The 14,407-nt window shown below is 36.5% G+C and overlaps 1 protein-coding gene across 2 annotated transcripts in view; it reads right to left on the minus strand.

The window, feature by feature from the left end:
• Positions 1–2,628: 2,628 nt before the first annotated feature.
• Positions 2,629–14,407, minus strand: part of LOC133557225 (putative glutathione-specific gamma-glutamylcyclotransferase 2) — a 41,263-nt gene continuing 29,484 nt past the window's right edge. The window contains exon 4 of one of the 2 annotated variants that reach the window (XM_061907529.1): positions 2,629–2,729. The gene's annotated coding sequence lies outside the window, so the exon portion shown is untranslated. Of the gene's footprint in view, positions 2,733–14,407 lie in introns of both variants that reach the window. The other variant, XM_061907528.1, reaches the window with a different exon arrangement.

Raw genomic sequence — 14,407 nt, forward strand, 5'->3', positions numbered from 1 at the left:
CAGCTGAGGGAAAACAGCTCACAGGAAGATGAACCAAAACAAGAATGCTGACAGGAAATACTAAACACAAACAAACTGTCAGTGGCAAGCCTAACAGTAACATGACACATTTTGAACAGTAACACTGTGTTTGAATGTAGGAAAATAAAACACTCTACTTTAATCAGGTGATTCATTGGCGGGCCACTAGATGGAGCCAGAGTAGCACAGTCACTGCATGGCTCGTGTTCCCGGACTTCCATCCCTTGTGGTAAAAACTCACCAAGAGGACCAGGAGCCACCTAAAACGATCCGTTTTGTCAATTGTCGTTTATCGTAGTTTTGTTTTAGGTGAGCCTGTGTCGGTAAGTACGAGTGACAGAGAGTGTTTGTAAACTATTCAGTTGACAAACTTTTCAATCTTTTGTGCTCTTCTTGCAGCCAGTTTGGTATTAAAGAGTCCAAGTCCATGGTTCTCGCCCGGGTTGGGGAGGAGACCCTGCCCCAAGTGGAGGAGTTCAAGTACCTCGGAGTCTTGTTCACGAGTGAAGAAGAGTGGATTGTGAGATCCACCGGCGGATCGGATCGGTGCGGCGTCTTCAGTAATGCGGACGCTGTATCGATCCGTTGTGGTGAAGAAGGAGCTGAGCCGGAAGGCAAAGCTCTCAATTTACCGGTCGATCTACGTTCTCATCCTCACCTATGGTCATGAGCTTTGGGTCATGACCGAAAGGATAAGATCACGGGTACAAGCGGCCCAAATGAGTTTCCTCCGTTAGGTTTCATGGCTCTCTTTTAGAGATAGGGTGAGAAGTGCCAGAGTCAGATGAGGTGGTTTAGGGCACGTCCGACCGGTAGGAGGCCACGGGGAAGACCCGGGACACGTTGGGAAGACTATGTCTCCAGGCTGGCCTGGGAACGCCTCGGAATCTCCCGGGAAGAACTGGCTGGGGAGAGGAATGTCTGGGCTTCCCTGCTTAGGCTGCTGCCCCCGCGACCCGACCTCGGATAGGCGGAACAGGATGGATGGTAATTAAAAGATCAGAGGAAGCTGGCTTCGTACCACAGCAAGTTTTTAAATATAGACAGATTTTTCGGAAAATATATGCCAAAGGGACGGCGTGGCGCAGTGGGAGAGTGGCCGTGCGCAACCCGAGCGTCCCTGGTTCAATTCCCACCTAGTACCAACCTCGTCACGTCCGTTGTGTCCTGAGCAAGACACTTCACCCTTGCTCCTGATGGGTGCTGGTTGGCGCCTTGCATGGCAGCTCCCTCCATCAGTGTGTGAATGGGTAAATGTGGAAGTAGTGTCAAAGCGCTTTGAGTACCTTGAAGGTAGAAAAGCGATATACAAGTACAACCCATTTATTTTATTATCATTTATTTCCCTTTCTCACCAACTCACAAGATAATTGTTGTTTACGTTAACGTAAGGGGATTGCAGTTCTCAACATATTCTTATCGTAGAAATATGATTGAGGATTTTTGTGACTTCTGATCGTTTGTGAGGGCACCAAAGAGACCTCTGCGTGCGTGTTGGCCGAGCAGCGCATACAGCACAGTCGAACTTGTCGTTGCTTTGGATCTTAAGAAAGAGAAAGTTGAGCCATCACCTTTCTTCAGGGCGGACGCTCCAACCACTAGGCCAACCTACCCTGAGATGGCTAGGTTGTGAGTTCAAACCCCGGCCATGTCATACCAAAGACTATAAAAATCAATCAATCGATGTTTACTTATATAGCCCTAAATCACTAGTGTCTCAAAGGGCTGCACAAACCACTACGACATCCTCGGTAGGCCCACATAAGGGCAAGGAAAAACTCACACCCAGTGGGACGTCGGTGACAATGATGACTATGAGAACCTTGGAGAGGAGGAAAGCAATGGATGTCGAGCGGGTCTAACATGATACTGTGAAAGTTCAATCCACAATGGATCCAACACAGTCGCGAGAGTCCAGTCCAAAGCGGATCCAACACAGCAGCGAGAGTCCCGTTCACAGGAAACCATCCCAAGTGGAGGCGGATCAGCAGCGCAGAGATGTCCCCAGCCGATACACAGGCGAGCAGTACATGGCCATCGGATCGGACCGGACCCCCTCCACAGGGGAGAGTGGGACATAGAAGAAAAAGAAAAGAAACGGCAGATCAACTGGTCTAAAAAGGGAGTCTATTTAAAGGCTAGAGTATACAAATGAGTTTTAAGGTGAGACTTAAATGCTTCTACTGAAAAATGGGACCCATTACCTCCCTGCTTGGCACTCAGCATCAAGGGTTGGAATTGGGGGGTTGAAACACCAAAAGTGATTCCCGGGCTGCTGCTCACTGCTCCCCTCACCTCCCAGTGGTCAAATGCAGTGAAGAATTTTGCTACACGTAGAGCGTGTGTGACAGTCATTGGTGCTTTTTAAAAAAAACTTTTTCTTGTTATGTTTGTTTGACATATAACATATAACACAACACTATGTTGTGTTCAGAGATCAAACCTTCACTAAAATATGGACTTTTCGCAGAGAACCCACTATTTCATATTGACATTGTTTCTTATGGCCAAATGTGCTTCATTATACAAACTTTCCAATTTACCAACTGTCACGCTGGTGCTGGCGTCTGGGTTGTTTTGGTGGTGGTTTCAGGGATGAGGCCCAAGTGCGGGGTACAACAAGACTTTTATTTTCGATTCGTTCGTTTGTTTGCTCATGGCTCTCCTCTCTCTCTGTCTTTCGCTCCCTCCTCTCATGGCCTCGGACGCTGCTAATAAAGAAGACAGGTGATTAGATGACCCGTTCCAGCTGGGGAATCCACTCACCTGTCAGCTGCACACGCCCTGCCCGCAGGGGACACGCGGGCCACCCCCCCTTCCACACATACTAATTAAGTTCGTAAAACAAGTTTCTGCTGTATTAAACTATCTGTGATTAATCACAATCAATTATGAGTTCACTATAGACTATGTGAATAATCACTTTTGAATATTCCCAATATTTATCAGCGGAAATATGAAGGGAAAGTCGTGTAGTACCTGGTCTCACCTTTGATTGATTGGTTGAAACTTTTATTAGTAGATTGCACAGTACAGTACATATTCCGTACAATTGACCACTAAATGGTAACACCCCAATAAGTTTTTCAACTTGTTTAAGTCGGGGTCCACATTAATCAATTGAGGTCGTGGCTGTCTTGCTTGCTTACAGGATCAAAGACGTTTTGTTATTTTATGTCCGCTTGCGTGAAGCAGGAAGTGACTTTCTAGCAAATACTGTCACAACAACAGTAGTCTGCTCTCTTGCTGACTTGCTTGAACAGGAAGTGGCGTGCCAGCTAGATTGCGCTCTATTCGTTGTCGTTATAGTTGCCCCGTTTTTAGGGTCCTGGAGTCCTTTGCCATGGTCCAAGGACCCTATTGAAACTGTTTTATTATTATTCCGCACCTACGCGCTGTAATTTGACCCCCTTAACATGCTTCAAAACTCACCAAATTTGACACACACGTCGGTATAGCAAACCTTCCCAACATATTAAGCAACCAATCCCCCAAAATGAAAATTGCGCTCTAGAGCCCCCTAGGGAAAAAAATTACAGACAAAACTGCATGTAACTTCTGTTAGGAATGTCATAGGGACATGAAACAGAAACTCCTATGTAGGTCTGACTTAGACCCAATTTGCATACACTCACTTCTTTCAGCAAAAATCTACAAGAAGTTGGCAAAAACCCCTTCAACATAAAATTTTCGCAAAAAATGCAATTTTTGCCTCTTTGCGCTGTAATTTGACCCCTTTAAAATGCTTCAAAAGTCACCAAACTTGGCGCACACATAAGGACTGGCAAATATTGCGATCTAATGAAAAAACCAAACCCAAAACTCAAAATTGCGCTCTAGCGCTATTTTTGAATAAAACACTGAAAAAACTGCTCCTAGGAAGAAAACACAGACAAAATTGCTTGTAACTTCCGGTAAGAATGTCGGAGAGACATGAAACAAAAACCTCTATGTAGGTCTTGCTTAGACCTACATTTCATAGATTGACAACCCCCAACAAAAATCAACAGGAAGTTTGCAATCCCCCCCTTCAAAACAAAAGTTTTGTAAAAAACGGTCACCTTTCTTCAAACATTATCTCCTCTGAGTGCGTTTGTTGTTTTGGCTTCAAACTCGCACAGGAGAGAGATTGAACCCTTCTGATTAAAAGCATAGAACAGAGTTTTGATAAGTTCTCAGGTTTTGATTTTACGCGCCTTCAAAGAACCCCTGTGCAAAGTCTCCTAAAAAATGTCATTTTTGCCTCTTTGAGCTGTTATTTGACCCCCTTAAAATGCTTCTAAACTCACCAAACTTGACACGCACATCAGGTCTGGCAAAAATTGCGATCTGATGAAAAAACCTAACCTCAAAACTCAAAATTGCGCTCTACCGCCCCCCTAGGAGTACAACACGGACAAACTGCTCCTAGGAAGAAAACAGACAAAATTGCTTGTAACTTCCGGTAAGAATGTCGGAGAGACATGAAACAAAAACCTCTATGTAGGTCTCGCTTAGACCTACATTTCATAGATTGACAACCCCCCACAAAAATCAACAGGAAGTTTGCAATCCCCCCTTCAAAACAAAAGTTTTGTAAAAACCGGTCACCTTTCTTCAAACATTATCTCCTCTGAGTGCGTTTGTGGTTTTGGCTTCAAACTCGCACAGGAGAGAGATTGAACCCTTCTGATTAAAAGTATAGAACAGAGTTTTGATAAGTTCTCAGGTTTTGATTTTACGCGCCTTCAAAGGACCCCTGCGCAAAGTCTCCTAAAAAATGTCATTTTTGCCTCTTTGAGCTGTTATTTGACCCCCTTAAAATGCTTCTAAACTCACCAAACTTGACACGCACATCAGGTCTGGCAAAAATTGCGATCCGATGAAAAAACCGGGGGCCACATCTGGCCCGCGACATCATTTTATCTGCCCCGCAAACTCATGGAAATTATATTTGGTAATAAAGTGCTTAATATTTTCTCACAAAATTTTTCATTTTGACAGAAAAAATATACGTACCGCTTGAAATCACATACATTTTCAACTTTAACTGTATCCAATATTGCAACAAATATTACAGTATATTATCATACTTTCCAAACATGTTTTTGTCTAAATAAAAATAGTTAACTTTACAGCCAACCACCCATCAGAGTAATAAAAATGACAATACATTTTACGGTGTTCTTTACAGCATATTACTGTTAATTTAAAAAAGAAAAAACTACTGTTTTTTGCGTTGAAATTATTTTGACTGAGCTGCCAGTTCTTGACTGTAAAATCTACGGTTGTAGTTCGTATCGGTGTAATACTTTAAATGGAAAGACGGTACATTTGTTTTTACGCAAAAAAAAAAAACTGGTAGCTAAATTGCTAGAATAAAAAAAAAAAGAACTTGTACTGTTTTTTCATTAACATTATAATGTTGTAAAAATTCAACACACCATTCTGGCAACTAAGCTGCCTTACAAACGCCAAAAAAACAGTAGTACTGTTTTTCCATTTACCGTAAAATGTTTTTAAAAATACATTTTTTTAAAAACACTGTTTTACAGTAAAATTTTGTAAATGTAAAATTTTGACTGTAAAATTGACAGTCTACTTAAAACCCTGTATATAGTTAATAATGATAAAATGTTTTTAAAAATACATTTTTTTAAAAACACTGTTTTACAGTAAAATTTTGTAAATGTAAAGTTTTGACTGTAAAATTGACAGTCTACTTAAAACCTTGTATATAGTTAATAATGATAAAATATTTTTAAAAATATATTTTTTTTAAAACACTGTTTTACAGTAAAATTTTGTAAATGTAAAGTTTTGACTGTAAAATTGACAGTCTACTTAAAACCCTGTATATAGTTAATAATGATAAAATGTTTTTAAAAATACATTTTTTAAAAACACTGTTTTACAGTAAAATGTTGTAAATGTAAAGTTTTGACTGTAAAATTGACATTCTACTTAAAACCCTGTATATAGTTAATAATGAAAAAATGTTTTTAAAAATACATTTTTTTTAAAACACTGTTTTACAGTAAAATGTTGTAAATGTAAAGTTTTGACTGTAAAATTGACATTCTACTTAAAACCCTGTATATAGTTAATAATGATAAAATGTTTTTAAAAATACATTTTTTAAAAACACTGTTTTACAGTAAAATTTTGTAAATGTAAAGTTTTGACTGTAAAATTGACAGTCTACTTAAAACCCTGTATATAGTTAATAATGATAAAATGTTTTTAAAAATACATTTTTTTAAAAACACTGTTTTACAGTAAAATTTTGTAAATGTAAAGTTTTGACTGTAAAATTGACAGTCTACTTAAAACCCTGTATATAGTTAATAATGAAATCCAGAGGCAAATTTATACATTATTAAGGTTACAAGTGGCCCTTGGATGGCAGCTATAACTGCCATGTGGCCCTCAATGAAAACCAGTTTGATATCCCTGCTGTACATCGTTTAAATCAACCTAAAAAAGGACACAACTGCAGAATTTCATCCACAAACATTTTTGAAAAATCTTTTACTTGAATGCATTTAATGTATTAGCTCAAAACCCAGTAAAAGTTTTCTCAAATGTTATGTCAGGGTTCATTTTTAAATGTGTGTGCATTGACCTGATCACTGACCTTATAACAACAGTATTTGTAAAAAAAAAAAATAATGAAATGCAGAAGTGCTGTAAAATCTTTTTTTTTTTTTTAGAGTCCACCCCTTCCGGATGGCCATCTTTGTTGGGGCCTGCTGGGTCTAGTTCCAGTGTCTATCGTGGCTTGGTGCATGCTGGGGTAGGTTACCTTTTCTGTCAGCGTGTCTGTGATTTTTTTTTTTAAGTATTTTTTTTTTTTTTTTTTTTAATCCTTATAATAAATATACAAATCCATTTAATAAAGTCAAATACAAATCAGGCAACAAGAAAAGTACCCCACACTTCTCTTTTGTAAAGTAAATCTGTACAGCCAATATGGGGATCTACATCAACTATATAATTTGCCTGAGTAGCTGGACAATACATAAAAAAATATATAATAATAAAAAAAAATGCAAATAAAATGCGAAATTAATCTGCTACTATACATAATTTATTAGTTATTTTTTTGTGATTAAGCACATGAGCTAACTCATTATTTTTGACAGTCCTAATATATTAGCCCTATATGGTGGGGCTGTCAAACTTAAGGAGCTTAAATTCAATTATTTAAAAAAATAATAATAATAAAATTAAATTAAATTCTGCAATTGTACATGATTGTGATAATTTTTCATTATATGCTAATATGTTAGCCCTATGTATGGGAGCTGTCAAAATGTTGACAGTTGCAAATATATATATATATATGTGTGTGTGTTTTTAATTAACTTTTACAATAATACATTTGATTAAATTATTAACCCTCTATATCAGGGATGTCATCATTTCTGTGATTGATCGCAAAAAATATCGCACTAATTATGTACAGTCGGATTAATTCCGCATTTAATTAGTTTTTACAATTTAATTTGAGCTCCTTTAATCTGATTAATGCTATAAATTTGAATGATTAATTACATTAGTTAATATGTATTTTTAAATTCCACATTTTATTTCGATTTTTTATTATTATTTAAAAATATTTATATATTTTGATAAATCATTAGCCCCATATATTAGGGCTGTCAGATTTAAGTAGCTTAAAATCAACTATTTAAAAAAAAAAAATGATGCAACTATACATGATTCCTGTAATAATTTGTGTGAGTAATCATATGAGTCCTAAAATATTAGTCCTATATGTTAGAGCTGTCAAAATTTTGACAGTTGCAGAATAATTCCTAATTTATTTAGATTTAAAATTTTTATAATAATATATTTTTATAATTAGCCCTCTCTATAAGGGCTGTCAAATTTAAAGAGTTAATTTGTGTGATTTATTGCAAAAAAAACCCGCATTAATCATGTACAGTTAGATTAATTCTGCATTTTATTATTTTTTTACAATTTATTTTGAGCTCTTTGATTAATGCTATAAATGTGTATGATTAATTATGTGAGTTAAGTCATTCTTTTTGACCGGCCTAATATATGCAGTATATTAGGACTGTCAACATTTTGACAGTAGAAGTATAACTCCTCATTTTATTAGGATTTTTTTTTCTTTTTAATCAACTTTTACAGTAATACATTTCATTGACTTATCAGCCATCTTTATATATTATGAATGTCAAACTTAACAAGTTAACTTATGTGATTAATGACAAAAAATATCACATTAATCATGTACAGTTAGATTAATTCCGCATTTTATTTTGATCTCCTTTTTTTTTAACTTATTAACCTTACAATAATACATTTTATTAAATTATTATCCGTCTATGTTAGGGATGTGAACTTTTTTTACAATAATTTATTTTGAGCCCATTGACCTTGATTAATGCTATGAATTTGTATGATTAAAATTTTGAAAGTGAAAGAATAATTCCTCTTTTTATTTAGATTTTTTTTATTTATCGACTCTTACGATAATACATTTTATGAAATGATTAGCCCTCTATATTAGGGTCTGTCTAATTTAACAAATGAACATGTGTATCACCAAAAAATATCGCATTAATTAGATTAATTCCGCATTTTATTTTTTTTCACGATGTATTTTGAGCTCCTTGATTGTTATTATTATTTACATGAGTTAAGTTGTTATTTTTGACCATCATAGCATATACAGTATATTAGGACTGTCAAAATGTTGACATTTGCAGATTAATTCCTAATTTTATTTAGATTTTTTAAATTAATTAACCTTTACAATAATACATTTTATTAAATTATTAGCCCTTTATATTAGGGATGTCGAATTTAACAAGTTAACATATGTGATTTATCACCAAGAATATTGCATTGATTAGATTAATTCCGCATTTTATTATTTTTTACAATGTATTTTGATCTCCTTGATAATTGCTATAAATTTTTATGATTGAGTTATTACTTTTTGACATATACAGTATATTAGGGCTGTCAAAATGTTGACATTTGCAGATTAATTCCTCATTTTATTTAGATTTTTTATTTATTTATTAACCCTTGCAATAATGCAGTTTATTAAATTATTAGCCCTCTAGATTAGGGATGTCGAATTTTAACTAATTAACATGTGATTTATCACAAAAAAATATCGCATTATAAGATTAATTCCGCATTTTGTTATTGTTTACAAGGTATTTTGAGATCCTTGATAATTGCTATAAATTTCTATGATTAATGAGTTGTTATTGTTGACATATACAGTATATTAGGGCTGTCCAAATGTTGACATTTGCAGATTAATTCCTCATTTTATTTAATTTTTTATTTATTTATTTACCCTTACAATAATAAATTTTTTTTGAATTATTAGCCCACTATATTAGGAATGTCAAATTTTAACAAATTAACATATGATTTATCACAAAAAATATTGCATTGATTAGATTAATTACGCATTTTATTTTTTATAATGTATTTTGAGATCCTTGATAATTGCGATAAATTTGTATGATTGAGTTGTTGTCGTTATTTTTGACATATACAGTATTTTAGGGCTGTCCAAATGTTGACATTTGCAGATTAATTCCTCATTTTATTTAGATTTTTTTAATTAATTAACCCTTACAATAATAAATTGTATTAAATTATTAGCCCTCTAGATTAGGGATGTCGAATTTTAACTAATTAACATATGTGATTTATCACAAAAAAATATCGCATTATAAGATTAATTCCACATTTTGTTTTTTTTCACAATGTATTTTGAGATCCTTGATAATTGCTATAAATTTCTATGATTAATGAGTTGTTATTTTTGACATATACAGTATATTAGGGCTGTCCAAATGTTGACATTTGCAGATTAATTCCTCATTCAATTTTTTTGTATTTCTTTTTAACAAAAATGATAAGCCATATATATTAGGGCTGTCCAAATTAACGAGGGTACTCATGTTATTAATCATAAGTTTTGTGCAAATCAATGAAATGTGTGTTCCTGAATGACATCTTGACAATAAAATTGCATTTTGGGTCCGACTATTGGGGTGTTTTCTTAAATAATTTTAAATAATGCATTTAAGTAATCACACGTGATTAATGATGATTAATCCAAGTTGCATTTTATTGTATATATATATATATATATATATAAACATATATATACATGTATATATATAAACTAGGGGTGGGCAAATTAATGCGTTAATTACGTGTTAACTCATCAATCTATTAACGCCGACAATTATTTTATCGCACATTTGCGTATGTTGTTTACATGCTTTTATTTTGTTAACGCCGGGATCACTTACGACCGCCAGACAATTCTGAATGTGGATAGATCGGGCCGTTTTGGACTGAATGAGGCGTGCTTGCTAGAGCGGCTAGCTAGCATGGGAATACTTTGCCGGCTACATCCAGCGGCCTGTGAAGCAGCGGAGTATATGTGTTGTCTGTCTATTTATGAATAATGCAGACCAGGAGTGTTGGCTGACTTCTTAACGTTTACTTTCAGAGCGTGCATATCACAACATACAAGATGCCGTCATGGCGACACAACCTATACCGGGCTACCGCGCATGCTCCTCACTCCTGTTGCATGCTGGGTAGGGTAGTTCTTTTTCCCTGGCTCATAACATCACAATATAGTACCATGTATATGATGCCTTCAGTTTATCAAAGCACCAAGCAAACAATCGGAAAATTCCCATCATATCAATTCCTAGATATGGTCATAATTATTTTAAGTGCACTACGCAGAATAAACACAACATTATTAATATTGCTACTACGGATAATTTGATCCAAAATTCCCTAAAACAGCCCACTACCTATAATATAGGTTTTTTAAACATAAGATCCCTGATAAAAAAAAATGTTTCTGCTGTTACCTCAGAAATTGCCTGTTCAGATGTTATGATTGTGGCTCAGAGATTTGTATGTAGATTATATTTATTTTCCATAACAAACAGGATAACTTAAATACCCTGGCAGTGGCAATAAGCTTAAATGTTTGTATTTACATTTTTTGGAGTTGATTTTCATCAAATATGCTATTTAACTGCTACTGTTTAACAAGGACTGATTTAAATTGTGTTTGCACAACAAATGTTTTGGCGCTTTTGTTCATGTGGGAGAATATTCCAATAAAGGTGCACTACACACTACTTTCGAATTCATTATTGGGCTTTGCGTATACAATGCAGTTAATCGCGATTAACTTCGATTAAAAATTTTAATCGTTGCCCAGCCCTAATATAAACATATATACATATATAAAACCTTTTCACACTGTCATAAGGTATTGTGCGAAAAATTTTGAGGGCAACAATAAATGTATTCCATTTTGGAATTAGGCTGCAACATAAGAAAATGTGGGAAAAGTGTGAATCCAAACTTTGAATCAACTGTCTATGGCACAATTTTTCCATTTTCCAGGGCTTCGTATTCAAGTTTGGAGAAGACGCAGCACTTGTGGTCTCCTGCACGCTCCTCCTGGCTTCCAGTGTGTTTGTGTTGTGCAGCACCAGGAAGAAAAAGGTACTGTGGCATGTGTTTATTTACATCTGGTGTAGTACAGTGTTTTTCAACCTTTTTTTTGAGCCAAGGCACATTTTTTTTGCGTTTAAAGAATCCGGTGGCACACCACCAGCAGAAATCGTTGACGGTAAAAAAGTCGTCGTCGCAATTTAAAGCATAAGCAAGTATGCCTCACTATAGCTCTTGTCTCAAAGTAGGTGTACTGTCACCACCTGTCACATCACACCCTGACTTATTTGCACTTTTTTTTGCTCTTTTCCTGTGTGTAGTGTTTTACTTCTTGTCTTGTGCTCCTATTTTGGTGTCTTTTTTTTGCCATTTTCCTGTAGCAGTTTCATGTCTTCCTTTGAGCGATATTTCCCGCATATACCGTATTTTTCAGACTGTAAGTCGCAGTTTTTTTTTTCATAGTTTGGCGGAGGGTGCGACTTATACTCAGGAGCAGGGGCGTCGCCAGACATATTTCACTGGGGCACGTGCCCCACTGTTGATCTGCAGTGCCCCAGTAAAAATTTCACCAATAAAAAAAAAATTCAGAGTTTTAAGTCTACATAACATAGACAACCGCGCACATACTACTTAGTATGGTAATTGATTGCTACTCTATTCACTCCACGAAACAGTGAGCACATGGCTACTTAATATGGTAATTTATTCATGTGTGGATCGAGACTTCGGTTGAGAGAGAGAGAGGGGGGTGGGTGGTTCGAATCACTGCGTGAGGTAGGTGACGTTAGCCAACAACAATTTGTTAATTACAATATTTTGATTTTGATTTGACTCAAACTGTAACTCCTAGATGGATTTAAGAAAGTTATTCGCCCGCAGCAAAGAAGAAGCAGCAGGAATGAGAGATGTAAGTGAAGTCCTAGCTAGCTAGGCAACATCATTGTCTTAAGTTGATGCTAAGTTAGCTAACATTATTCCTTGTATCAAGACAAACATATTCATTTGCTGTACGAGCTGTCGGGGGAATTTCCAATGAACATGAAACATCATGTTGGTTATTGTCTGCTGCTTCTGCATCAATGATGATTTGGAGTCAGCATGTGTGAGTTGAGTGCTTTATCTTCAGGAAGGAAAACATTTTTCCATATCATCAAGTCGTGAGACAATCATTCAAGTTTATTTCACAGAAAAATAGCACAGTAGACTTGTCTTGTTAATCGCTGTGACTTTGACTAAAATAATCTTGTTTTGTCACCAGAAAAATGGCTACAGCTAAAGCATCTGGTTTTGTTTCCAGAAAAATAGTAACATTTCTGTATTTGTTTTCAGAAAGATGGCTGAAAATATCGTGTTTTGTTGCCCCATTTAGATTTTTAAAAATATATTTCCATGTCTGTCCTGAGTCCTCCTCCAACTTGTTAGTCGCTTTGCCTTTTGCTAAAATACTCACTAATAGTCACTAGAAAAATGGCTAAAAATATCCACATTTTGATTTTTTTATCCCTAAACTTTTTTTTTTTCATGCACACATGTGACTGAAAATGACACACAATCCACTTTTATGTCGCGACCCAGCAGTTGGGAACCACTGGTCAACTGTATAACAGTTACTGTAATATTTCCATGTCTGTCCAGAGTGATTGACCACTTTGCAAAAATGAAAAGGAGACGTTCCAGTTTACTTCTCAGAAAATGATTCCCTGAACAGACACACACAGTTGTTCATTTATTCTACTACTGTGGCTTTATTGTTTTGTGTATATTTTACAGTTTTGTGTATCTGAAATAGGATTAGCCACATTGCCATAAATGGAAATTAAATAATACAAAAGAACCCAGAGATGTACGGGTGCTTTATTTTTGGTTTTACTTTTGTAGATGTTAAATTTGCAGATGATTACTGCAATAAATATTTCAAAAAGATTCATTGCTCTTCCTTTTTGCTTTTACCAGTAGCGGTTTAGAAGTCTGGAGTAAAAAAGTGCACATGTGAAGACTCTTCTTCGGCATTGTAATGCCGGTGTGGTTTTCCCGTGGATGCGTCGAAGCAGAACACAGCATAGGTAAGATAAAGGGTATTTAATAACAAAAGTCTATGAACAAAAATACTGGTGTAAAGAGAAAAAGTAAACAAAAGACGCTGGCGTGAAAGCTAGGCTAAAACAAGGAAAACTAGAACTTGGTACGAGGACACAAAAGAGTAAACAAAACATTTAGCATGAAAGCTAGACAATAAAGTGGCTTGGCGTGAGAGCTAGCGAGAAAATACATACGAATGATGAGAGTCGTCACTGATGCGCGTGGGCAAATTAGGATCCGAGAATGAGTAAACAGAAAAGGTGAGCTTAAATAGGAGGGTGAAAATTAGTAGCAGGTGTGCGGGGCGAGACTAACAGGTGGACTGATGTGTAACCATAGTGATGGATAAAAACAGGAAATAAACGGGTCAGACAGAGAATGAAAAAACAAACACGTGAAGATCTGAGCAGCAGATCGCAACAGTATTCCCCCCCAACAAAAGACAGATACCAGATGTCTTAAAAAACAAACAAAACTTGAACCCCCTCCCCAAAACCAGAAAGTTCACAAACGAAGGGAGGGCGGAGGGAGGCCACGGTGGAGGGTCGCCAGATCGCATGTCCCCGAATCCACCGAGGACACATCATGTGGCGGCGGCGGGTGGAACGCTGCTGCCGAAAAAGTTTTGGCGGGCGACCTCGAAAAGGCCACATTAGTGGCCGCCTCGCAGGATGAGGTGCCCGGCGAGGCGGACGACCCGGGCACGGCCACATCCGTGGCCGACATGGAGGAGGGAGTATCTGGCGAGGAGGATGACCTCGCAGAGGCCACGCCCGTGGTCGACGTGGTGGACGACGCCTCAGCACCGAAATCCCAGCAGGCTTGGAAG

This window comes from Nerophis ophidion, linkage group LG08, assembly GCF_033978795.1.
Source record: "Nerophis ophidion isolate RoL-2023_Sa linkage group LG08, RoL_Noph_v1.0, whole genome shotgun sequence".
Taxonomy (NCBI): Eukaryota; Metazoa; Chordata; class Actinopteri; order Syngnathiformes; family Syngnathidae; genus Nerophis; species Nerophis ophidion.